Source organism: Channa argus, unplaced genomic scaffold (genome assembly GCF_033026475.1).
Source record: "Channa argus isolate prfri unplaced genomic scaffold, Channa argus male v1.0 Contig009, whole genome shotgun sequence".
NCBI classification, from domain to species: domain Eukaryota; kingdom Metazoa; phylum Chordata; class Actinopteri; order Anabantiformes; family Channidae; genus Channa; species Channa argus.
The window spans coordinates 1,065,854-1,089,805 of record NW_027125228.1 but is presented as its reverse complement, the minus strand read 5'-3'; the positions used below and the strand labels follow the sequence as shown (position 1 = coordinate 1,089,805).

Below are 23,952 nucleotides of genomic sequence, written 5' to 3'. Positions count from 1 at the left end.
CGGCCAATCAGGCACGGCACCTATAAGAACAAGAAAATAAAAACAACACATATGGCCAGGACCGTAACATGGTCTACTAGTAATGAAGCACGATGGTTGACAAACCAATAAAGTAGCAAAACAGCAATGAAAGAACAAAATTTGATGAAAATATAGAACAATTTCTATGAATAAATAGGCAGTAACACCAGCTTGAGCTGCCCGTAAACCCAAGCAAAAAAGCTTACAGCACCTGGTATTCCCAGGCGGTCTTCCTACCAAGTACTAACCAGGCCCGGCCCTATTTGGCTGCCGAGATCGGACGAGATCGGGCGCTTAGAGAGCGGTGTGGCCGTAACATGCATTTGATATCATCAACAGCTCTTAAAAACGCTAGAGAAGCAGAATGCATGACACTTGCTAAGAAGAAGATAAATGTGGCAAAGTACAAAGTACTATAACTGTACTGGTCTGTTACGCCCCTGTCTAGGGGGTCAGGGTGCAACATACAAAGATAAATTAGCATGTTCCCTCTCCGATCCCCAAACCAAAATCCAGGATCGAGATGTTCCAACAGAATGATATTTATTTTAAACGAAAGAAAGTGTCAAACAAAACATGACACTACAACTCAGGGCGAACCAAGGCCAACATAATAAACAAAATAAGCAATTTCCCACAGAAAGTGCTAGCTAGCCTGATAGAAAGAAACAAACCAAAAGACAGTCGCTAACCCTAACTCCCTAATGTGAAAACAGTCCAAAGAAAATGGCAGTTCACCCCTACAGATTTAATACTATTTACAAAATATACAATTTATAAACAAAACCACGGCACAAAACCTAACGATTCAAAAATGCTAAATAAGATTTGGAAACCAAGAACAGCAAACAGGTGCTGCTGCCAGAAAGAGCCTCGCTAGCTGTTGGGAACCGTACTTTTAAAACTCCAGGAAGTGTAGGATGGACCAATCAGCTTCCTGTACTTCCCCCAAATCCGGCCAATCAGGCAGGGCACCTATAAGAACAAGAAAATAAAAACAACACATATGGCCAGGACCGTAACATGGTCTACTAGTAATGAAGCACGATGGTTGACAAACCAATAAAGTAGCAAAACAGCAATGAAAGAACAAAATTTGATGAAAATATAGAACAATTTCTATGAATAAATAGGCAGTAACACCAGCTTGAGCTGCCCGTAAACCCAAGCAAAAAAGCTTACAGCACCTGGTATTCCCAGGCGGTCTTCCTACCAAGTACTAACCAGGCCCGGCCCTATTTGGCTGCCGAGATCGGACGAGATCGGGCGCTTAGAGAGCGGTGTGGCCGTAACATGCATTTGACATCATCAACAGCTCTTAAAAACGCTAGAGAAGCAGAATGCATGACACTTGCTAAGAAGAAGATAAATGTGGCAAAGTACAAAGTACTATAACTGTACTGGTCTGTTACGCCCCTGTCTAGGGGGTCAGGGTGAAACATACAAAGATAAATTTGCATGTTCCCTCTCCGATCCCCAAACCAAAATCCAGGATTGAGATGTTCCAACAGAATGATATTTATTTTAAACGAAAGAAAGTGTCAAACAAAACATGACACTACAACTCAGGGCGAACCAAGGCCAACATAATAAACAAAATAAGCCATTTCCCACAGAAAGTGCTAGCTAGCCTGATAGAAATAAACAAACCAAAAGATAGTCGCTAACCCTAACTCCCTAATGTGAAAACAAGAGAAAACAATCAAAAGAAAATGGCAGTCCACCCCTACAGATTTAATACTATTTACAAAATATACAATTTATAAACAAAACCACGGCACAAAACCTAACAATTCAAAAATGCTAAATAAGATTTGGAAACCAAGAACAGCAAACAGGTGCTGCTGCCAGAAAGAGCCTCGCTAGCTGTTGGGAACCGTACATTTAAAACTCCAGGAAGTGTAGGATGGACCAATCAGCTTCCTGTACTTCCCCCAAATCCGGCCAATCAGGCACGGCACCTATAAGAACAAGAAAATAAAAACAACACATATGGCCAGGACCGTAACATGGTCTACTAGTAATGAAGCACGATGGTTGACAAACCAATAAAGTAGCAAAACAGCAATGAAAGAACAAAATTTGATGAAAATATAGAACAATTTCTATGAATAAATAGGCAGTAACACCAGCTTGTGCTGCCCGTAAACCCAAGCAAAGAAGCTTACAGCACCTGGTATTCCCAGGCGGTCTTCCTACCAAGTACTAACAAGGCCCGGCCCTATTTGGCTGCCGAGATCGGACGGGATCGGGCGCTTAGAGAGCAGTGTGGCCATAAGCTGCATTTGACATCATCAACAGCTCTCAAAAACGCTGGAGAAGCAGAATGCATGACACTTGCTAAGAAGAAGATAAATGTGGCAAAGTACAAAGCACTATAACTGTACTGGTCTGTTACGCCCCTGTCTAGGGGGTCAGGGTGCAACATACAAAGATAAATTAGCATGTTCCCTCTCCGATCCCCAAACCAAAATCCAGGATCGAGATGTTCCAACAGAATGATATTTATTTTAAACGAAAGAAAGTGTCAAACAAAACATGACACTACAACTCAGGGCGAACCAAGGCCAACATAATAAACAAAATAAGCCATTTCCCACAGAAAGTGCTAGCTAGCCTGATAGAAATAAACAAACCAAAAGACAGTCGCTAACCCTAACTCCCTAATGTGAAAACAGTCCAAAGAAAATGGTAGTTCACCCCTACAGATTTAATACTATTTACAAAATATACAATTTATAAACAAAACCACGGCACAAAACCTAACAATTCAGAAATACTAAATAAGGTTTGGAAACAAAGAACAGCAAACAGGTGCTGATGCCAGAAAGAGCCTCGCTAGCTGTTGGGAACCGTACTTTTAAAACTCCAGGAAGTGTAGGATGGACCACTCAGCTTCCGGTACTGCCCCCCAATCCGGCCAATCAGGCAGGGCACCTATAAGAACAAGAAAATAAAAACAACACATATGGCCAGGACCGTAACATGGTCTATTAGTAATGAAGCACGATGGTTGACAAACCAATAAAGTAGCAAAACAGCAATGAAAGAACAAAATTTGATGAAAATATAGAACAATTTCTATGAATAAATAGGCAGTAACACCAGCTTGTGCTGCCCGTAAACCCAAGCAAAAAAGCTTACAGCACCTGGTATTCCCAGGCGGTCTTCCTACCAAGTACTAACCAGGCCCGGCTCTATTTGGCTGCCGAGATCGGACGAGATCGGGCGCTTAGAGAGCAGTGTGGCCGTAAGCTGCATTTGACATCATCAACAGCTCTTAAAAACGCTGGAGAAGCAGAATGCATGACACTTGCTAAGAAGAAGATAAATGTGGCAAAGTACAAAGTACTATAACTGTACTGGTCTGTTACGCCCCTGTCTAGGGGGTCAGGGTGCCACATACAAAGATAAATTAGCATGTTCCCTCTCCGATCCCCAAACCAAAATCCAGGATCGAGATGTTCCAACAGAATGATATTTATTTTAAACGAAAGAAAGTGTCAAACAAAACATGACACTACAACTCAGGGCGAACCAAGGCCAACATAATAAACAAAATAAGCCATTTCCCACAGAGAGTGCTAGCTAGCCTGATAGAAATAAACAAACCAAAAGACAGTCGCTAACCCTAACTCCCTAATGTGAAAACAGTCCAAAGAAAATGGCAGTTCACCCCTACAGATTTAATACTATTTACAAAATATACAATTTATAAACAAAACCACGGCACAAAACCTAACAATTTAAAAATGCTAAATAAGATTTGGAAACCAAGAACAGCAAACAGGTGCTGCTGCCAGAAAGAGCCTCGCTAGCTGTTGGGAACCGTACTTTTAAAACTCCAGGAAGTGTAGGATGGACCAATCAGCTTCCTGTACTTCCCCCAAATCCAGCCAATCAGGCAGGGCACCTATAAGAACAAGAAAATAAAAACAACACATATGGCCATGACCGTAACATGGTCTACTAGTAATGAAGCACGATGGTTGACAAACCAATAAAGTAGCAAAACAGCAATGAAAGAACAAAATTTGATGAAAATATAGAACAATTTCTATGAATAAATAGGCAGTAACACCAGCTTGAGCTGCCCGTAAACCCAAGCAAAAAAGCTTACAGCACCTGGTATTCCCAGGCGGTCTTCCTACCAAGTACTAACCAGGCCCGGCCCTATTTGGCTGCTGAGATCGGACGAGATCGGGCGCTCAGAGAGCGGTGTGGCCGTAAGCTGCATTTGACATCATCAACAGCTCTTAAAAACGCTGGAGAAGCAGAATGCATGACACTTGCTAAGAAGAAGATAAATGTGGCAAAGTACAAAGTACTATAACTGTACTGGTCTGTTACGCCCCTGTCTAGGGGGTCAGGGTGCAACATACAAAGATAAATTAGCATGTTCCCTCTCCGATCCCCAAACCAAAATCCAGAATCGAGATGTTCCAACAGAATGATATTTATTTTAAACGAAAGAAAGTGTCAAACAAAACATGACACTACAACTCAGGGCGAACCAAGGCCAACATAATAAACAAAATAAGCCATTTCCCACAGAAAGTGCTAGCTAGCCTGATAGAAAGAAACAAACCAAAAGATAGTCGCTAACCCTAACTCCCTAATGTGAAAACAAGAGAAAACAATCAAAAGAAAAATGGCAGTCCACCCCTACAGATTTAATACTATTTACAAAATATACAATTTATAAACAAAACCACGGCACAAAACCTAACAATTCAAAAATGCTAAATAAGATTTGGAAACTAAGAACAGCAAACAGGTGCTGCTGCCAGAAAGAGCCTCGCTAGCTGTTGGGAACCATACTTTTAAAACTCCAGGAAGTGTAGGATGGACCAATCAGCTTCCTGTACTTCCCCCAAATCCGGCCAATCAGGCAGGGCACCTATAAGAACAAGAAAATAAAAACAACACATATGGCCATGACCGTAACATGGTCTACTAGTAATGAAGCACGATGGTTGACAAACGAATAAAGTAGCAAAACAGCAATGAAAGAACAAAATTTGATGAAAATATAGAACAATTTCTATGAATAAATAGGCAGTAACACCAGCTTGAGCTGCCCGTAAACCCAAGCAAAAAAGCTTACAGCACCTGGTATTCCCAGGCGGTCTTCCTACCAAGTACTAACCAGGCCCGGTTCTATTTGGCTGCCGAGATCGGACGAGATCGGGCGCTTAGAGAGCGGTGTGGCCGTAAGCTGCATTTGACATTATCAACAGCTCTTAAAAATGCTAGAGAAGCAGAATGCATGACACTTGCTAAGAAGAAGATAAATGTGGCAAAGTACAAAGTACTATAACTGTACTGGTCTGTTACGCCCCTGTCTAGGGGGTCAGGGTGAAACATACAAAGATAAATTTGCATGTTCCCTCTCCGATCCTCAAACCAAAATCCAGGATTGAGATGTTCCAACAGAATGATATTTATTTTAAACGAAAGAAAGTGTCAAACAAAACATGACACTACAACTCAGGGCGAACCAAGGCCAACATAATAAACAAAATAAGCCATTTCCCACAGAAAGTGCTAGCTAGCCTGATAGAAATAAACAAACCAAAAGATAGTCGCTAACCCTAACTCCCTAATGTGAAAACAAGAGAAAACAATCAAAAGAAAATGGCAGTCCACCCCTACAGATTTAATACTATTTACAAAATATACAATTTATAAACAAAACCACGGCACAAAACCTAACAATTCAAAAATGCTAAATAAGATTTGGAAACCAAGAACAGCAAACAGGTGCTGCTGCCAGAAAGAGCCTCGCTAGCTGTTGGGAACCGTACTTTTAAAACTCCAGGAAGTGTAGGATGGACCAATCAGCTTCCTGTACTTCCCCCAAATCCGGCCAATCAGGCAGGGCACCTATAAGAACAAGAAAATAAAAACAACACATATGGCCAGGACCGTAACATGGTCTACTAGTAATGAAGCACGATGGTTGACAAACCAATAAAGTAGCAAAACAGCAATGAAAGAACAAAATTTGATGAAAATATAGAACAATTTCTATGAATAAATAGGCAGTAACACCAGCTTGAGCTGCCCGTAAACCCAAGCAAAAAAGCTTACAGCACCTGGTATTCCCAGGCGGTCTTCCTACCAAGTACTAACCAGGCCCGGCCCTATTTGGCTGCCGAGATCGGACGAGATCGGGCGCTTAGAGAGCGGTGTGGCCGTAACATGCATTTGACATCATCAACAGCTCTTAAAAACGCTAGAGAAGTAGAATGCATGACACTTGCTAAGAAGAAGATAAATGTGGCAAAGTACAAAGTACTATAACTGTACTGGTCTGTTACGCCCCTGTCTAGGGGGTCAGGGTGAAACATACAAAGATAAATTTGCATGTTCCCTCTCCGATCCCCAAACCAAAATCCAGGATTGAGATGTTCCAACAGAATGATATTTATTTTAAACGAAAGAAAGTGTCAAACAAAACATGACACTACAACTCAGGGCGAACCAAGGCCAACATAATAAACAAAATAAGCCATTTCCCACAGAAAGTGCTAGCTAGCCTGATAGAAAGAAACAAACCAAAAGACAGTCGCTAACCCTAACTCCCTAATGTGAAAACAAGAGAAAACAATCAAAAGAAAAATGGCAGTCCACCCCTACAGATTTAATACTATTTACAAAATATACAATTTATAAACAAAACCACGGCACAAAACCTAACAATTCAAAAATGCTAAATAAGGTTTGGAAACCAAGAACAGCAAACAGGTGCTGATGCCAGAAAGAGCCTCGCTAGCTGTTGAGAACCATACTTTTAAAACTCCAGGAAGTGTAGGATGGACCAATCAGCTTCCTGTACTGCCCCCCAATCCAGCCAATCAGGCAGGGCACCTATAAGAACAAGAAAATAAAAACAACACATATGGCCAGGACCGTAACATGGTCTACTAGTAATGAAGCACGATGGTTGGCAAACCAATAAAGTAGCAAAACAGCAATGAAAGAACAAAATTTGATGAAAATATAGAACAATTTCTATGAATAAATAGGCAGTAACACCAGCTTGTGCTGCCCGTAAACCCAAGCAAAAAAGCTTACAGCACCTGGTATTCCCAGGCGGTCTTCCTACCAAGTACTAACCAGGCCCGGCTCTATTTGGCTGCCGAGATCGGACGAGATCGGGCGCTTAGAGAGCGGTGTGGCCGTAAGCTGCATTTGATATCATCAACAGCTCTTAAAAACGCTGGAGAAGCAGAATGCATGACACTTGCTAAGAAGAAGATAAATGTGGCAAAGTACAAAGTACTATAACTGTACTGGTCTGTTACGCCCCTGTCTAGGGGGTCAGGGTGAAACATACAAAGATAAATTTGCATGTTCCCTCTCCGATCCCCAAACCAAAATCCAGGATCGACATGTTCCAACAGAATGATATTTATTTTAAACGAAAGAAAGTGTCAAACAAAACATGACACTACAACTCAGGGCGAACCAAGGCCAACATAATAAACAAAATAAGCCATTTCCCACAGAAAGTGCTAGCTAGCCTGATAGAAAGAAACAAACCAAAAGACAGTCGCTAACCCTAACTCCCTAATGTGAAAACAGTCCAAAGAAAATGGCAGTTCACCCCTACAGATTTAATACTATTTACAAAATATACAATTTATAAACAAAACCACGGCACAAAACCTAACAATTCAAAAATGCTAAATAAGATTTGGAAACCAAGAACAGCAAACAGGTGCTGCTGCCAGAAAGAGCCTCGCTAGCTGTTGGGAACCGTACATTTAAAACTCCAGGAAGTGTAGGATGGACCAATCAGCTTCCTGTACTTCCCCCAAATCCGGCCAATCAGGCACGGCACCTATAAGAACAAGAAAATAAAAACAACACATATGGCCAGGACCGTAACATGGTCTACTAGTAATGAAGCACGATGGTTGACAAACCAATAAAGTAGCAAAACAGCAATGAAAGAACAAAATTTGATGAAAATATAGAACAATTTCTATGAATAAATAGGCAGTAACACCAGCTTGAGCTGCCCGTAAACCCAAGCAAAAAAGCTTACAGCACCTGGTATTCCCAGGCGGTCTTCCTACCAAGTACTAACCAGGCCCGGCCCTATTTGGCTGCCGAGATCGGACGAGATCGGGCGCTTAGAGAGCGGTGTGGCCGTAACATGCATTTGATATCATCAACAGCTCTTAAAAACGCTGGAGAAGCAGAATGCATGACACTTGCTAAGAAGAAGATAAATGTGTCAAAGTACAAAGTACTATAACTGTACTGGTCTGTTATGCCCCTTTCTAGGGGGTCAGGGTGCAACATACAAAGATAAATTAGCATGTTCCCTCTCCGATCCCCAAACCAAAATCCAGGATCGAGATGTTCCAACAGAATGATATTTATTTTAAACGAAAGAAAGTGTCAAACAAAACATGACACTACAACTCAGGGCGAACCAAGGCCAACATAATAAACAAAATAAGCCATTTCCCACAGAAAGTGCTAGCTAGCCTGATAGAAAGAAACAAACCAAAAGACAGTCGCTAACCCTAACTCCCTAATGTGAAAACAGTCCAAAGAAAATGGCAGTTCACCCCTACAGATTTAATACTATTTACAAAATATACAATTTATAAACAAAACCACGGCACAAAACCTAACAATTCAAAAATGCTAAATAAGGTTTGGAAACCAAGAACAGCAAACAGGTGCTGATGCCAGAAAGAGCCTCGCTAGCTGTTGGGAACCGTACTTTTAAAACTCCAGGAAGTGTAGGATGGACCAATCAGCTTCCTGTACTGGCCCCAATCCGGCCAATCAGGCAGGGCACCTATAAGAACAAGAAAATAAAAACAACACATATGGCCAGGGCCGTAACATGGTCTACTAGTAATGAAGCACGATGGTTGGCAAACCAATAAAGTAGCAAAACAGCAATGAAAGAACAAAATTTGATGAAAATATAGAACAATTTCTATGAATAAATAAGCAGTAACACCAGCTTGTGCTGCCTGTAAACCCAAGCAAAAAAGCTTACAGCACCTGGTATTCCCAGGCGGTCTTCCTACCAGGTACTAACCAGGCCCGGCTCTATTTGGCTGCCGAGATCGGACTAGATCGGGCGCTTAGAGAGCGGTGTGGCCGTAAGCTGCATTTGACATCATCAACAGCTCTTAAAAACGCTAGAGAAGCAGAATGCATGACACTTGCTAAGAAGAAGATAAATGTGGCAAAGTACAAAGTACTATAACTGTACTGGTCTGTTACGCCCCTGTCTAGGGGGTCAGGGTGAAACATACAAAGATAAATTTGCATGTTCCCTCTCCGATCCTCAAACCAAAATCCAGGATTGAGATGTTCCAACAGAATGATATTTATTTTAAACGAAAGAAAGTGTCAAACAAAACATGACACTACAACTTAGGGCGAACCAAGGCCAACATAATAAACAAAATAAGCCATTTCCCACAGAAAGTGCTAGCTAGCCTGATAGAAATAAACAAACCAAAAGATAGTCGCTAACCCTAACTCCCTAATGTAAAAACAAGAGAAAACAATCAAAAGAAAATGGCAGTCCACCCCTACAGATTTAATACTATTTACAAAATATACAATTTATAAACAAAACCACGGCACAAAACCTAACAATTCAAAAATGCTAAATAAGATTTGGAAAGCAAGAACAGCAAACAGGTGCTGCTGCCAGAAAGAGCCTCGCTAGCTGTTGGGAACCGTACTTTTAAAACTCCAGGAAGTGTAGGATGGACCAATCAGCTTCCTGTACTGCCCCCCAATCCGGCCAATCAGGCAGGGCACCTATAAGAACAAGAAAATAAAAACAACACATATGGCCAGGACCGTAACATGGTCTACTAGTAATGAAGCACGATGGTTGGCAAACCAATAAAGTAGCAAAACAGCAATGAAAGAACAAAATTTGATGAAGATATAGAACAATTTCTATGAATAAATAGGCAGTAACACCAGCTTGTGCTGCCCGTAAACCCAAGCAAAAAAGCTTGCAGCACCTGGTATTCCCAGGCGGTCTTCCTACCAAGTACTAACCAGGCCCGGCTCTATTTGGCTGCCGAGATCGGACGAGATCGGGCGCTTAGAGAGCGGTGTGGCCGTAAGCTGCATTTGACATCATCAACAGCTCTTAAAAACGCTGGAGAAGCAGAATGCATGACACTTGCTAAGAAGAAGATAAATGTGGCAAAGTACAAAGTACTATAACTGTACTGGTCTGTTACGCCCCTGTCTAGGGGCTCAGGGTGCAACATACAAAGATAAATTAGCATGTTCCCTCTCCGATCCCCAAACCAAAATCCAGGATCGAGATGTTCCAACAGAATGATATTTATTTTAAACGAAAGAAAGTGTCAAACAAAACATGACACTACAACTCAGGGCGAACCAAGGCCAACATAATAAACAAAATAAGCCATTTCCCACAGAAAGTGCTAGCTAGCCTGATAGAAATAAACAAACCAAAAGACAATCGCTAACCCTAACTCCCTAATGTGAAAACAGTCCAAAGAAAATGGCAGTTCACCCCTACAGATTTAATACTATTTACAAAATATACAATTTATAAACAAAACCACGGCACAAAACCTAACAATTCAAAAATGCTAAATAAGGTTTGGAAACCAAGAACAGCAAACAGGTGCTGATGCCAGAAAGAGCCTCGCTAGCTGTTGGGAACCGTACTTTTAAAACTCCAGGAAGTGTAGGATGGACCAATCAGCTTCCTGTACTGGCCCCAATCCGGCCAATCAGGCAGGGCACCTATAAGAACAAGAAAATAAAAACAACACATATGGCCAGGGCCGTAACATGGTCTACTAGTAATGAAGCACGATGGTTGGCAAACCAATAAAGTAGCAAAACAGCAATGAAAGAACAAAATTTGATGAAAATATAGAACAATTTCTATGAATAAATAAGCAGCAACACCAGCTTGTGCTGCCTGTAAACCCAAGCAAAAAAGCTTACAGCACCTGGTATTCCCAGGCGGTCTTCCTACCAGGTACTAACCAGGCCCGGCTCTATTTGGCTGCCGAGATCGGACTAGATCGGGCGCTTAGAGAGCGGTGTGGCCGTAAGCTGCATTTGACATCATCAACAGCTCTTAAAAACGCTAGAGAAGCAGAATGCATGACACTTGCTAAGAAGAAGATAAATGTGGCAAAGTACAAAGTACTATAACTGTACTGGTCTGTTACGCCCCTGTCTAGGGGGTCAGGGTGAAACATACAAAGATAAATTTGCATGTTCCCTCTCCGATCCTCAAACCAAAATCCAGGATTGAGATGTTCCAACAGAATGATATTTATTTTAAACGAAAGAAAGTGTCAAACAAAACATGACACTACAACTTAGGGCGAACCAAGGCCAACATAATAAACAAAATAAGCCATTTCCCACAGAAAGTGCTAGCTAGCCTGATAGAAAGAAACAAACCAAAAGACAGTCGCTAACCCTAACTCCCTAATGTGAAAACAAGAGAAAACAATCAAAAGAAAATGGCAGTCCACCCCTACAGATTTAATACTATTTACAAAATATACAATTTATAAACAAAACCACGGCACAAAACCTAACAATTCAAAAATGCTAAATAAGATTTGGAAAGCAAGAACAGCAAACAGGTGCTGCTGCCAGAAAGAGCCTCGCTAGCTGTTGGGAACCGTACTTTTAAAACTCCAGGAAGTGTAGGATGGACCAATCAGCTTCCTGTACTGCCCCCCAATCCGGCCAATCAGGCAGGGCACCTATAAGAACAAGAAAATAAAAACAACACATATGGCCAGGACCGTAACATGGTCTACTAGTAATGAAGCACGATGGTTGGCAAACCAATAAAGTAGCAAAACAGCAATGAAAGAACAAAATTTGATGAAGATATAGAACAATTTCTATGAATAAATAGGCAGTAACACCAGCTTGTGCTGCCCGTAAACCCAAGCAAAAAAGCTTACAGCACCTGGTATTCCCAGGCGGTCTTCCTACCAAGTACTAACCAGGCCCGGCTCTATTTGGCTGCCGAGATCGGACGAGATCGGGCGCTTAGAGAGCGGTGTGGCCGTAAGCTGCATTTGACATCATCAACAGCTCTTAAAAACGCTGGAGAAGCAGAATGCATGACACTTGCTAAGAAGAAGATAAATGTGGCAAAGTACAAAGTACTATAACTGTACTGGTCTGTTACGCCCCTGTCTAGGGGCTCAGGGTGCAACATACAAAGATAAATTAGCATGTTCCCTCTCCGATCCCCAAACCAAAATCCAGGATCGAGATGTTCCAACAGAATGATATTTATTTTAAACGAAAGAAAGTGTCAAACAAAACATGAAACTACAACTCAGGGCGAACCAAGGCCAACATAATAAACAAAATAAGCCATTTCCCACAGAAAGTGCTAGCTAGCCTGATAGAAATAAACAAACCAAAAGACAATCGCTAACCCTAACTCCCTAATGTGAAAACAGTCCAAAGAAAATGGCAGTTCACCCCTACAGATTTAATACTATTTACAAAATATACAATTTATAAACAAAACCACGGCACAAAACCTAACAATTCAAAAATGCTAAATAAGATTTGGAAACCAAGAACAGCAAACAGGTGCTACTGCCAGAAAGAGCCTCGCTAGCTGTTGGGAACCGTACTTTTAAAACTCCAGGAAGTGTAGGATGGACCAATCAGCTTCCTGTACTTCCCCCAAATCCGGCCAATCAGGCAGGGCACCTATAAGAACAAGAAAAAAAAAACAACACATATGGCCAGGACCGTAACATGGTCTACTAGTAATGAAGCACGATGGTTGACAAACCAATAAAGTAGCAAAACAGCAATGAAAGAACAAAATTTGATGAAAATATAGAACAATTTCTATGAATAAATAGGCAGTAACACCAGCTTGAGCTGCCCGTAAACCCAAGCAAAAAAGCTTACAGCACCTGGTATTCCCAGGCGGTCTTCCTACCAAGTACTAACCAGGCCCGGCTCTATTTGGCTGCCGAGATCGGGCGAGATCCGGCTCTTAGAGAGCGGTGTGGCCGTAAGCTGCATTTGACATCATCAACAGCTCTTAAAAACGCTGGAGAAGCAGAATGCATGACACTTGCTAAGAAGAAGATAAATGTGGCAAAGTACAAAGTACTATAACTGTACTGGTCTGTTACGCCCCTGTCTAGGGGCTCAGGGTGCAACATACAAAGAAAAATTAGCATGTTCCCTCTCCGATCCCCAAACCAAAATCCAGGATCGAGATGTTCCAACAGAATGATATTTATTTTAAACGAAAGAAGGTGTCAAACAAAACATGACACTACAACTCAGGGCGAACCAAGGCCAACATAATAAACAAAATAAGCCATTTCCCACAGAAAGTGCTAGCTAGCCTGATAGAAATAAACAAACCAAAAGACAGTCGCTAACCCTAACTCCCTAATGTGAAAACAAGAGAAAACAATCAAAAGAAAATGGCTGTTCACCCCTACAGATTTAATACTATTTACAAAATACACAATTTATAAACAAAACCACGGCACAAAACATAACAATTCAAAAATGCTAAATAAGGTTTGGAAACCAAGAACAGCAAACAGGTGCTGATGCCAGAAAGAGCCTCGCTAGCTGTTGGGAACCGTACTTTTAAAACTCCAGGAAGTGTAGGATGGACCAAGCAGCTTCCTGTACTGCCCCCCAATCCGGCCAATCAGGCAGGGCACCTATAAGAACAAGAAAATAAAAACAACACATATGGCCAGGACCGTAACATGGTCTACTAGTAATGAAGCACGATGGTTGGCAAACCAATAAAGTAGCAAAACAGCAATGAAAGAACAAAATTTGATGAAAATATAGAACAATTTCTATGAATAAATAGGCAGTAACACCAGCTTGAGCTGCCCGTAAACCCAAGCAAAAAAGCTTACAGCACCTGGTATTCCCAGGCGGTCTTCCTACCAAGTACTAACCAGGCCCGGCCCTATTTGGCTGCCGAGATCGGACGAGATCGGGCGCTTAGAGAGCGGTGTGGCCGTAACATGCATTTGATATCATCAACAGCTCTTAAAAACGCTGGAGAAGCAGAATGCATGACACTTGCTAAGAAGAAGATAAATGTGTCAAAGTACAAAGTACTATAACTGTACTGGTCTGTTACGCCCCTTTCTAGGGGGTCAGGGTGCAACATACAAAGATAAATTAGCATGTTCCCTCTCCGATCCCCAAACCAAAATCCAGGATCGAGATGTTCCAACAGAATGATATTTATTTTAAACGAAAGAAAGTGTCAAACAAAACATGACACTACAACTCAGGGCGAACCAAGGCCAACATAATAAACAAAATAAGCCATTTCCCACAGAAAGTGCTAGCTAGCCTGATAGAAATAAACAAACCAAAAGACAGTCACTAACCCTAACTCCCTAATGTGAAAACAAGAGAAAACAATCAAAAGAAAATGGCTGTTCACCCCTACAGATTTAATACTATTTACAAAATATACAATTTATAAACAAAACCACGGCACAAAACCTAACAATTCAAAAATGCTAAATAAGGTTTGGAAACCAAGAACAGCAAACAGGTGCTGATGCCAGAAAGAGCCTCGCTAGCTGTTGGGAACCGTACTTTTAAAACTCCAGCAAGTGTAGGATGGACCAATCAGCTTCCTGTACTTCCCCCAAATCCGGCCAATCAGGCAGGGCACCTATAAGAACAAGAAAATAAAAACAACACATATGGCCATGACCGTAACATGGTCTACTAGTAATGAAGCACGATGGTTGACAAACCAATAAAGTAGCAAAACAGCAATGAAAGAACAAAATTTGATGAAAATATAGAACAATTTCTATGAATAAATAGGCAGTAACACCAGCTTGAGCTGCCCGTAAACCCAAGCAAAAAAGCTTACAGCACCTGGTATTCCCAGGCGGTCTTCCTACCAAGTACTAACCAGGCCCGGCTCTATTTGGCTGCCGAGATCGGACGAGATCGGGCGCTTAGAGAGCGGTGTGGCCGGAAGCTGCATTTGACATCATCAACAGCTCTTAAAAACGCTGGAGAAGCAGAATGCATGACACTTGCTAAGAAGAAGATAAATGTGGCAAAGTACAAAGTACTATAACTGTACTGGTCTGTTACGCCCCTGTCTAGGGGGTCAGGGTGAAACATACAAAGATAAATTTGCATGTTCCCTCTCCGATCCCCAAACCAAAATCCAGGATCGAGATGTTCCAACAGAATGATATTTATTTTAAACGAAAGAAAGTGTCAAACAAAACATGACACTACAACTCAGGGCGATCCAAGGCCAACATAATAAACAAAATAAGCCATTTCCCACAGAAAGTGCTAGCTAGCCTGATAGAAATAAACAAACCAAAAGACAGTCGCTAACCCTAACTCCCTAATGTGAAAACAAGAGAAAACAATCAAAAGAAAATGGCAGTCCACCCCTACAGATTTAATACTATTTACAAAATATACAATTTATAAACAAAACCACGGCACAAAACCTAACAATTCAAAAATGCTAAATAAGATTTGGAAACCAAGAACAGCAAACAGGTGCTACTGCCAGAAAGAGCCTCGCTAGCTGTTGGGAACCGTACTTTTAAAACTCCAGCAAGTGTAGGATGGACCAATCAGCTTCCTGTACTTCCCCCAAATCCGGCCAATCTGGCAGGGCACCTATAAGAACAAGAAAAAAAAAACAACACATATGGCCAGGACCGTAACATGGTCTACTAGTAATGAAGCACAATGGTTGACAAACCAATAAAGTAGCAAAACAGCAATGAAAGAACAAAATTTGATGAAAATATAGAACAATTTCTATGAATAAATAGGCAGTAACACCAGCTTGAGCTGCCCGTAAACCCAAGCAAAAAAGCTTACAGCACCTGGTATTCCCAGGCGGTCTTCCTACCAAGTACTAACCAGGCCCGGCTCTATTTGGCTGCCGAGATCGGGCGAGATCGGGCGCTTAGAGAGCGGTGTGGCCGTAAGCTGCATTTGACATCATCAACAGCTCTTAAAAACGCTGGAGAAGCAGAATGCATGACACTTGCTAAGAAGAAGATAAATGTGGCAAAGTACAAAGTACTATAACTGTACTGGTCTGTTACGCCCCTGTCTAGGGGCTCAGGGTGCTACATACAAAGATAAATTAGCATGTTCCCTCTCCGATCCCCAAACCAAAATCCAGGATCGAGATGTTCCAACAGAATGATATTTATTTTAAACGAAAGAAAGTGTCAAACAAAACATGACACTACAACTCAGGGCGAACCAAGGCCAACATAATAAACAAAATAAGCCATTTCCCACAGAAAGTGCTAGCTAGCCTGATAGAAATAAACAAACCAAAAGACAGTCGCTAACCCTAACTCCCTAATGTGAAAACAAGAGAAAACAATCAAAAGAAAATGGCTGTTCACCCCTACAGATTTAATACTATTTACAAAATACACAATTTATAAACAAAACCACGGCACAAAACCTAACAATTCAAAAATGCTAAATAAGGTTTGGAAACCAAGAACAGCAAACAGGTGCTGATGCCAGAAAGAGCCTCACTAGCTGTTGGGAACCGTACTTTTAAAATTCCAGCAAGTGTAGGATGGACCAATCAGCTTCCTGTACTGCCCCCCAATCTGGCCAATCAGGCAGGGCACCTATAAGAACAAGAAAATAAAAACAACACATATGGCCAGGACCGTAACATGGTCTATTAGTAATGAAGCACGATGGTTGACAAACCAATAAAGTAGCAAAACAGAAATGAAAGAACAAAATTTGATGAAAATATAGAACAATTTCTATGAATAAATAGGCAGTAACACCAGCTTGTGCTGCCCGTAAACCCAAGCAAAAAAGCTTACAGCACCTGGTATTCCCAGGCGGTCTTCCTACCAAGTACTAACCAGGCCAAGCTCTATTTGGCTGCCGAGATCGGACGAGATCGGGCGCTTAGAGAGCGGTGTGGCCGTAAGCTGCATTTGACATCATCAACAGCTCTTAAAAACGCTGGAGAAGCAGAATGCATGACACTTGCTAAGAAGAAGATAAATGTGGCAAAGTACAAAGTACTATAACTGTACTGGTCTGTTACGCCCCTGTCTAGGGGGTCAGGGTGCAACATACAAAGATAAATTAGAATGTTCCCTCTCCGATCCCCAAACCAAAATCCAGGATCGAGATGTTCCAACAGAATGATATTTATTTTAAACAAAAGAAAGTGTCAAATAAAACATGACACTACAACTCAGGGCGAACCAAGACCAACATAATAAACAAAATAAGCCATTTCCCACAGAAAGTGCTAGCTAGCCTGATAGAAATAAACAAACCAAAAGACAGTCGCTAACCCTAACTCCCTAATGTGAAAACAGTCCAAAGAAAATGGCAGTTCACCCCTACAGATTTAATACTATTTACAAAATATACAATTTATAAACAAAACCACGGCACAAAACCTAACAATTCAAAAATGCTAAATAAGGTTTGGAAACCAAGAACAGCAAACAGGTGCTGATGCCAGAAAGAGCCTCGCTAGCTGTTGGGAACCGTACTTTTAAAACTCCAGGAAGTGTAGGATGGACCAATCAGCTTCCTGTACTGCCCCCCAATCCGGCCAATCAGGCAGGGCACCTATAAGAACAAGAAAATAAAAACAACACATATGGCCAGGACCGTAACATGGTCTACTAGTAATGAAGCACGATGGTTGACAAACCAATAAAGTAGCAAAACAGCAATGAAAGAACAAAATTTGATGAAGATATAGAACAATTTCTATGAATAAATAGGCAGTAACACCAGCTTGTGCTGCCCGTAAACCCAAGCAAAAAAGCTTACAGCACCTGGTATTCCCAGGCGGTCTTCCTACCAAGTACTAACCAGGCCCGGCTCTATTTGGCTGCCGAGATCGGACGAGATCGGGCGCTTAGAGAGCGGTGTGGCCGTAAGCTGCATTTGACATCATCAACAGCTCTTAAAAACGCTGGAGAAGCAGAATGCATGACACTTGCTAAGAAGAAGATAAATGTGGCAAAGTACAAAGTACTATAACTGTACTGGTCTGTTACGCCCCTGTCTAGGGGCTCAGGGTGCTACATACAAAGATAAATTAGCATGTTCCCTCTCCGATCCCCAAACCAAAATCCAGGATCGAGATGTTCCAACAGAATGATATTTATTTTAAACGAAAGAAAGTGTCAAACAAAACATGACACTACAACTCAGGGCGAACCAAGGCCAACATAATAAACAAAATAAGCCATTTCCCACAGAAAGTGCTAGCTAGCCTGATAGAAATAAACAAACCAAAAGACAGTCGCTAACCCTAACTCCCTAATGTGAAAACAAGAGAAAACAATCAAAAGAAAATGGCTGTTCACCCCTACAGATTTAATACTATTTACAAAATACACAATTTATAAACAAAACCACGGCACAAAACCTAACAATTCAAAAATGCTAAATAAGGTTTGGAAACCAAGAACAGCAAACAGGTGCTGATGCCAGAAAGAGCCTCGCTAGCTGTTGGGAACCGTACTTTTAAAATTCCAGCAAGTGTAGGATGGACCAATCAGCTTCCTGTACTGCCCCCCAATCCGGCCAATCAGGCAGGGCACCTATAAGAACAAGAAAATAAAAACAACACATATGGCCAGGACCGTAACATGGTCTATTAGTAATGAAGCACGATGGTTGACAAACCAATAAAGTAGCAAAACAGAAATGAAAGAACAAAATTTGATGAAAATATAGAACAATTTCTATGAATAAATAGGCAGTAACACCAGCTTGTGCTGCCCGTAAACCCAAGCAAAAAAGCTTACAGCACCTGGTATTCCCAGGCGGTCTTCCTACCAAGTACTAACCAGGCCAAGCTCTATTTGGCTGCCGAGATCGGACGAGATCGGGCGCTTAGAGAGCGGTGTGGCCGTAACATGCATTTGACATCATCAACAGCTCTTAAAAACGCTAGAGAAGCAGAATGCATGACACTTGCTAAGAAGAAGATAAATGTGGCAAAGTACAAAGTACTATAACTGTACTGGTCTGTTACGCCCCTGTCTAGGGGGTCAGGGTGAAACATACAAAGATAAATTTGCATGTTCCCTCTCCGATCCCCAAACCAAAATCCAGGATTGAGATGTTCCAACAGAATGATATTTATTTTAAACGAAAGAAAGTGTCAAACAAAACATGACACTACAACTCAGGGCGAACCAAGGCCAACATAATAAACAAAATAAGCCATTTCCCACAGAAAGTGCTAGCTAGCCTGATAGAAATAAACAAACCAAAAGATAGTCGCTAACCCTAACTCCCTAATGTGAAAACAAGAGAAAACAATCAAAAGAAAATGGCAGTCCACCCCTACAGATTTAATACTATTTACAAAATATACAATTTATAAACAAAACCACGGCACAAAACCTAACAATTCAAAAATGCTAAATAAGATTTGGAAACCAAGAACAGCAAACAGGTGCTGCTGCCAGAAAGAGCCTCGCTAGCTGTTGGGAACCGTACATTTAAAACTCCAGGAAGTGTAGGATGGACCAATCAGCTTCCTGTACTTCCCCCAAATCCGGCCAATCAGGCACGGCACCTATAAGAACAAGAAAATAAAAACAACACATATGGCCAGGACCGTAACATGGTCTACTAGTAATGAAGCACGATGGTTGACAAACCAATAAAGTAGCAAAACAGCAATGAAAGAACAAAATTTGATGAAAATATAGAACAATTTCTATGAATAAATAGGCAGTAACACCAGCTTGAGCTGCCCGTAAACCCAAGCAAAAAAGCTTACAGCACCTGGCATTCCCAGGCGGTCTTCCTACCAAGTACTAACCAGGCCCGGCCCTATTTGGCTGCCGAGATCGGACGAGATCGGGCGCTTAGAGAGCGGTGTGGCCGTAACATGCATTTGATATCATCAACAGCTCTTAAAAACGCTAGAGAAGCAGAATGCATGACACTTGCTAAGAAGAAGATAAATGTGGCAAAGTACAAAGTACTATAACTGTACTGGTCTGTTACGCCCCTGTCTAGGGGGTCAGGGTGAAACATACAAAGATAAATTTGCATGTTCCCTCTCCGATCCCCAAACCAAAATCCAGGATCGAGATGTTCCAACAGAATGATATTTATTTTAAACGAAAGAAAGTGTCAAACAAAACATGACACTACAACTCAGGGCGAACCAAGGCCAACATAATAAACAAAATAAGCCATTTCCCACAGAAAGTGCTAGCTAGCCTGATAGAAAGAAACAAACCAAAAGACAGTCGCTAACCCTAACTCCCTAATGCGAAAACAAGAGAAAACAATCAAAAGAAAAATGGCAGTCCACCCCTACAGATTTAATACTATTTACAAAATATACAATTTATAAACAAAACCACGGCACAAAACCTAACAATTCAAAAATGCTAAATAAGATTTGGAAACCAAGAACAGCAAACAGGTGCTGCTGCCAGAAAGAGCCTCGCTAGCTGTTGGGAACCGTACTTTTAAAACTCCAGGAAGTGTAGGATGGACCAATCAGCTTCCTGTACTTCCCCCAAATCCGGCCAATCAGGCAGGGCACCTATAAGAACAAGAAAATAAAAACAACACATATGGCCAGGACCGTAACATGGTCTACTAGTAATGAAGCACGATGGTTGACAAACCAATAAAGTAGCAAAACAGCAATGAAAGAACAAAATTTGATGAAAATATAGAACAATTTCTATGAATAAATAGGCAGTAACACCAGCTTGAGCTGCCCGTAAACCCAAGCAAAAAAGCTTACAGCACCTGGTATTCCCAGGCGGTCTTCCTACCAAGTACTAACCAGGCCCGGCTCTATTTGGCTGCCGAGATCGGACGAGATCGGGCGCTTAGAGAGCGGTGTGGCCGTAAGCTGCGTTTGACATTATCAACAGCTCTTAAAAACGCTAGAGAAGCAGCATGCATGACACTTGCTAAGAAGAAGATAAATGTGGCAAAGTACAAAGTACTATAACTGTACTGGTCTGTTAAGCCCCTGTCTAGGGGGTCAGGGTGAAACATACAAAGATAAATTTGCATGTTCCCTCTCCGATCCTCAAACCAAAATCCAGGATTGAGATGTTCCAACAGAATGATATTTATTTTAAACGAAAGAAAGTGTCAAACAAAACATGACACTACAACTCAGGGCGAACCAAGGCCAACATAATAAACAAAATAAGCCATTTCCCACAGAAAGTGCTAGCTAGCCTGATAGAAATAAACAAACCAAAAGATAGTCGCTAACCCTAACTCCCTAATGTGAAAACAAGAGAAAACAATCAAAAGAAAATGGCAGTCCACCCCTACAGATTTAATACTATTTACAAAATATACAATTTATAAACAAAACCACGGCAAAAAACCTAACAATTCAAAAATGCTAAATAAGATTTGGAAACCAAGAACAGCAAACAGGTGCTGCTGCCAGAAAGAGCCTCGCTAGCTGTTGGGAACCGTACTTTTAAAACTCCAGGAAGTGTAGGATGGACCAATCAGCTTCCTGTACTTCCCCCAAATCCGGCCAATCAGGCAGGGCACCTATAAGAACAAGAAAATAAAAACAACACATATGGCCAGGACCGTAACATGGTCTACTAGTAATGAAGCACGATGGTTGACAAACCAATAAAGTAGCAAAACAGCAATGAAAGAACAAAATTTGATGAAAATATAGAACAATTTCTATGAATAAATAGGCAGTAACACCAGCTTGAGCTGCCCGTAAACCCAAGCAAAAAAGCTTACAGCACCTGGTATTCCCAGGCGGTCTTCCTACCAAGTACTAACCAGGCCCGGCCCTATTTGGCTGCCGAGATCGGACGAGATCGGGCGCTTAGAGAGCGGTGTGGCCGTAACATGCATTTGACATCATCAACAGCTCTTAAAAACGCTAGAGAAGCAGAATGCATGACACTTGCTAAGAAGAAGATAAATGTGGCAAAGTACAAAGTACTATAACTGTACTGGTCTGTTACGCCCCTGTCTAGGGGGTCAGGGTGAAACATACAAAGATAAATTTGCATGTTCCCTCTCCGATCCCCAAACCAAAATCCAGGATCGAGATGTTCCAACAGAATGATATTTATTTTAAACGAAAGAAAGTGTCAAACAAAACATGACACTACAACTCAGGGCGAACCAAGGCCAACATAATAAACAAAATAAGCCATTTCCCACAGAAAGTGCTAGCTAGCCTGATAGAAAGAAACAAACCAAAAGACAGTCGCTAACCCTAACTCCCTAATGCGAAAACAAGAGAAAACAATCAAAAGAAAAATGGCAGTCCACCCCTACAGATTTAATACTATTTACAAAATATGCAATTTATAAACAAAATCACGGCACAAAACCTAACAATTCAAAAATGCTAAATAAGGTTTGGAAACCAAGAACAGCAAACAGGTGCTGCTGCCAGAAAGAGCCTCGCTAGCTGTTGGGAACCGTACTTTTAAAACTCCAGGAAGTGTAGGATTGACCAATCAGCTTCCTGTACTTCCCCCAAATCCGGCCAATCAGGCAGGGCACCTATAAGAACAAGAAAATAAAAACAACACATATGGCCAGGACCGTAACATGGTCTACTAGTAATGAAGCACGATGGTTGACAAACCAATAAAGTAGCAAAACAGCAATGAAAGAACAAAATTTGATGAAAATATAGAACAATTTCTATGAATAAATAGGCAGTAACACCAGCTTGTGCTGCCCGTAAACCCAAGCAAAAAAGCTTACAGCACCTGGTATTCCCAGGCGGTCTTCCTACCAAGTACTAACCAGGCCCGGCCGTATTTGGCTGCCGAGATCGGACGAGATCGGGCGCTCAGAGAGCGGTGTGGCCGGAAGCTGCATTTGACATCATCAACAGCTCTTAAAAACGCTGGAGAAGCAGAATGCATGACACTTGCTAAGAAGAAGATAAATGTGGCAAAGTACAAAGTACTATAACTGTACTGGTCTGTTAAGCCCCTGTCTAGGGGGTCAGGGTGAAACATACAAAGATAAATTTGCATGTTCCCTCTCCGATCCTCAAACCAAAATCCAGGATTGAGATGTTCCAACAGAATGATATTTATTTTAAACGAAAGAAAGTGTCAAACAAAACATGACACTACAACTCAGGGCGAACCAAGGCCAACATAATAAACAAAATAAGCCATTTCCCACAGAAAGTGCTAGCTAGCCTGATAGAAATAAACAAACCAAAAGATAGTCGCTAACCCTAACTCCCTAATGTGAAAACAAGAGAAAACAATCAAAAGAAAATGGCAGTCCACCCCTACAGATTTAATACTATTTACAAAATATACAATTTATAAACAAAACCACGGCACAAAACCTAACAATTCAAAAATGCTAAATAAGATTTGGAAACCAAGAACAGCAAACAGGTGCTGCTGCCAGAAAGAGCCTCGCTAGCTGTTGGGAACCGTACTTTTAAAACTCCAGGAAGTGTAGGATGGACCAATCAGCTTCCTGTACTTCCCCCAAATCCGGCCAATCAGGCAGGGCACCTATAAGAACAAGAAAATAAAAACAACACATATGGCCAGGACCGTAACATGGTCTACTAGTAATGAAGCACGATGGTTGACAAACCAATAAAGTAGCAAAACAGCAATGAAAGAACAAAATTTGATGAAAATATAGAACAATTTCTATGAATAAATAGGCAGTAACACCAGCTTGAGCTGCCCGTAAACCCAAGCAAAAAAGCTTAGAGCACCTGGTATTCCCAGGCAGTCTTCCTACCAAGTACTAACCAGGCCCGGCCCTATTTGGCTGCCGAGATCGGACGAGATCGGGCGCTTAGAGAGCGGTGTGGCCGTAACATGCATTTGATATCATCAACAGCTCTTA

At 41.5% G+C, this 23,952-nt stretch overlaps 25 pseudogenes; all 25 read right to left on the bottom strand.

Annotated features, from left to right (window-relative positions):
• Positions 1–220: 220 nt before the first annotated feature.
• LOC137110508 (5S ribosomal RNA) lies at positions 221–339 on the bottom strand (annotated as a pseudogene).
• Positions 340–1,196: 857 nt separating this feature from the next.
• Positions 1,197–1,315, bottom strand: LOC137110507 (5S ribosomal RNA; annotated as a pseudogene).
• Positions 1,316–2,182: 867 nt separating this feature from the next.
• LOC137110687 (5S ribosomal RNA) lies at positions 2,183–2,301 on the bottom strand (annotated as a pseudogene).
• Positions 2,302–3,158: 857 nt separating this feature from the next.
• On the bottom strand, positions 3,159–3,277 carry LOC137110159 (5S ribosomal RNA; annotated as a pseudogene).
• An 857-nt stretch (positions 3,278–4,134) lies between these two features.
• On the bottom strand, positions 4,135–4,253 carry LOC137110617 (5S ribosomal RNA; annotated as a pseudogene).
• An 868-nt stretch (positions 4,254–5,121) lies between these two features.
• LOC137110212 (5S ribosomal RNA) lies at positions 5,122–5,240 on the bottom strand (annotated as a pseudogene).
• An 867-nt stretch (positions 5,241–6,107) lies between these two features.
• Positions 6,108–6,226, bottom strand: LOC137110506 (5S ribosomal RNA; annotated as a pseudogene).
• An 868-nt stretch (positions 6,227–7,094) lies between these two features.
• LOC137111187 (5S ribosomal RNA) lies at positions 7,095–7,213 on the bottom strand (annotated as a pseudogene).
• An 857-nt stretch (positions 7,214–8,070) lies between these two features.
• On the bottom strand, positions 8,071–8,189 carry LOC137110505 (5S ribosomal RNA; annotated as a pseudogene).
• An 856-nt stretch (positions 8,190–9,045) lies between these two features.
• LOC137110260 (5S ribosomal RNA) lies at positions 9,046–9,164 on the bottom strand (annotated as a pseudogene).
• Positions 9,165–10,031: 867 nt separating this feature from the next.
• LOC137110198 (5S ribosomal RNA) lies at positions 10,032–10,150 on the bottom strand (annotated as a pseudogene).
• An 856-nt stretch (positions 10,151–11,006) lies between these two features.
• On the bottom strand, positions 11,007–11,125 carry LOC137110259 (5S ribosomal RNA; annotated as a pseudogene).
• An 867-nt stretch (positions 11,126–11,992) lies between these two features.
• LOC137111186 (5S ribosomal RNA) lies at positions 11,993–12,111 on the bottom strand (annotated as a pseudogene).
• An 857-nt stretch (positions 12,112–12,968) lies between these two features.
• On the bottom strand, positions 12,969–13,087 carry LOC137110922 (5S ribosomal RNA; annotated as a pseudogene).
• An 867-nt stretch (positions 13,088–13,954) lies between these two features.
• Positions 13,955–14,073, bottom strand: LOC137110504 (5S ribosomal RNA; annotated as a pseudogene).
• An 867-nt stretch (positions 14,074–14,940) lies between these two features.
• LOC137110248 (5S ribosomal RNA) lies at positions 14,941–15,059 on the bottom strand (annotated as a pseudogene).
• Positions 15,060–15,926: 867 nt separating this feature from the next.
• Positions 15,927–16,045, bottom strand: LOC137110196 (5S ribosomal RNA; annotated as a pseudogene).
• Positions 16,046–16,912: 867 nt separating this feature from the next.
• Positions 16,913–17,031, bottom strand: LOC137110233 (5S ribosomal RNA; annotated as a pseudogene).
• Positions 17,032–17,888: 857 nt separating this feature from the next.
• LOC137111185 (5S ribosomal RNA) lies at positions 17,889–18,007 on the bottom strand (annotated as a pseudogene).
• An 867-nt stretch (positions 18,008–18,874) lies between these two features.
• On the bottom strand, positions 18,875–18,993 carry LOC137110792 (5S ribosomal RNA; annotated as a pseudogene).
• Positions 18,994–19,860: 867 nt separating this feature from the next.
• On the bottom strand, positions 19,861–19,979 carry LOC137110704 (5S ribosomal RNA; annotated as a pseudogene).
• Positions 19,980–20,847: 868 nt separating this feature from the next.
• Positions 20,848–20,966, bottom strand: LOC137111184 (5S ribosomal RNA; annotated as a pseudogene).
• Positions 20,967–21,833: 867 nt separating this feature from the next.
• Positions 21,834–21,952, bottom strand: LOC137110503 (5S ribosomal RNA; annotated as a pseudogene).
• An 868-nt stretch (positions 21,953–22,820) lies between these two features.
• Positions 22,821–22,939, bottom strand: LOC137110820 (5S ribosomal RNA; annotated as a pseudogene).
• Positions 22,940–23,806: 867 nt separating this feature from the next.
• On the bottom strand, positions 23,807–23,925 carry LOC137110949 (5S ribosomal RNA; annotated as a pseudogene).
• Positions 23,926–23,952: the final 27 nt, after the last annotated feature.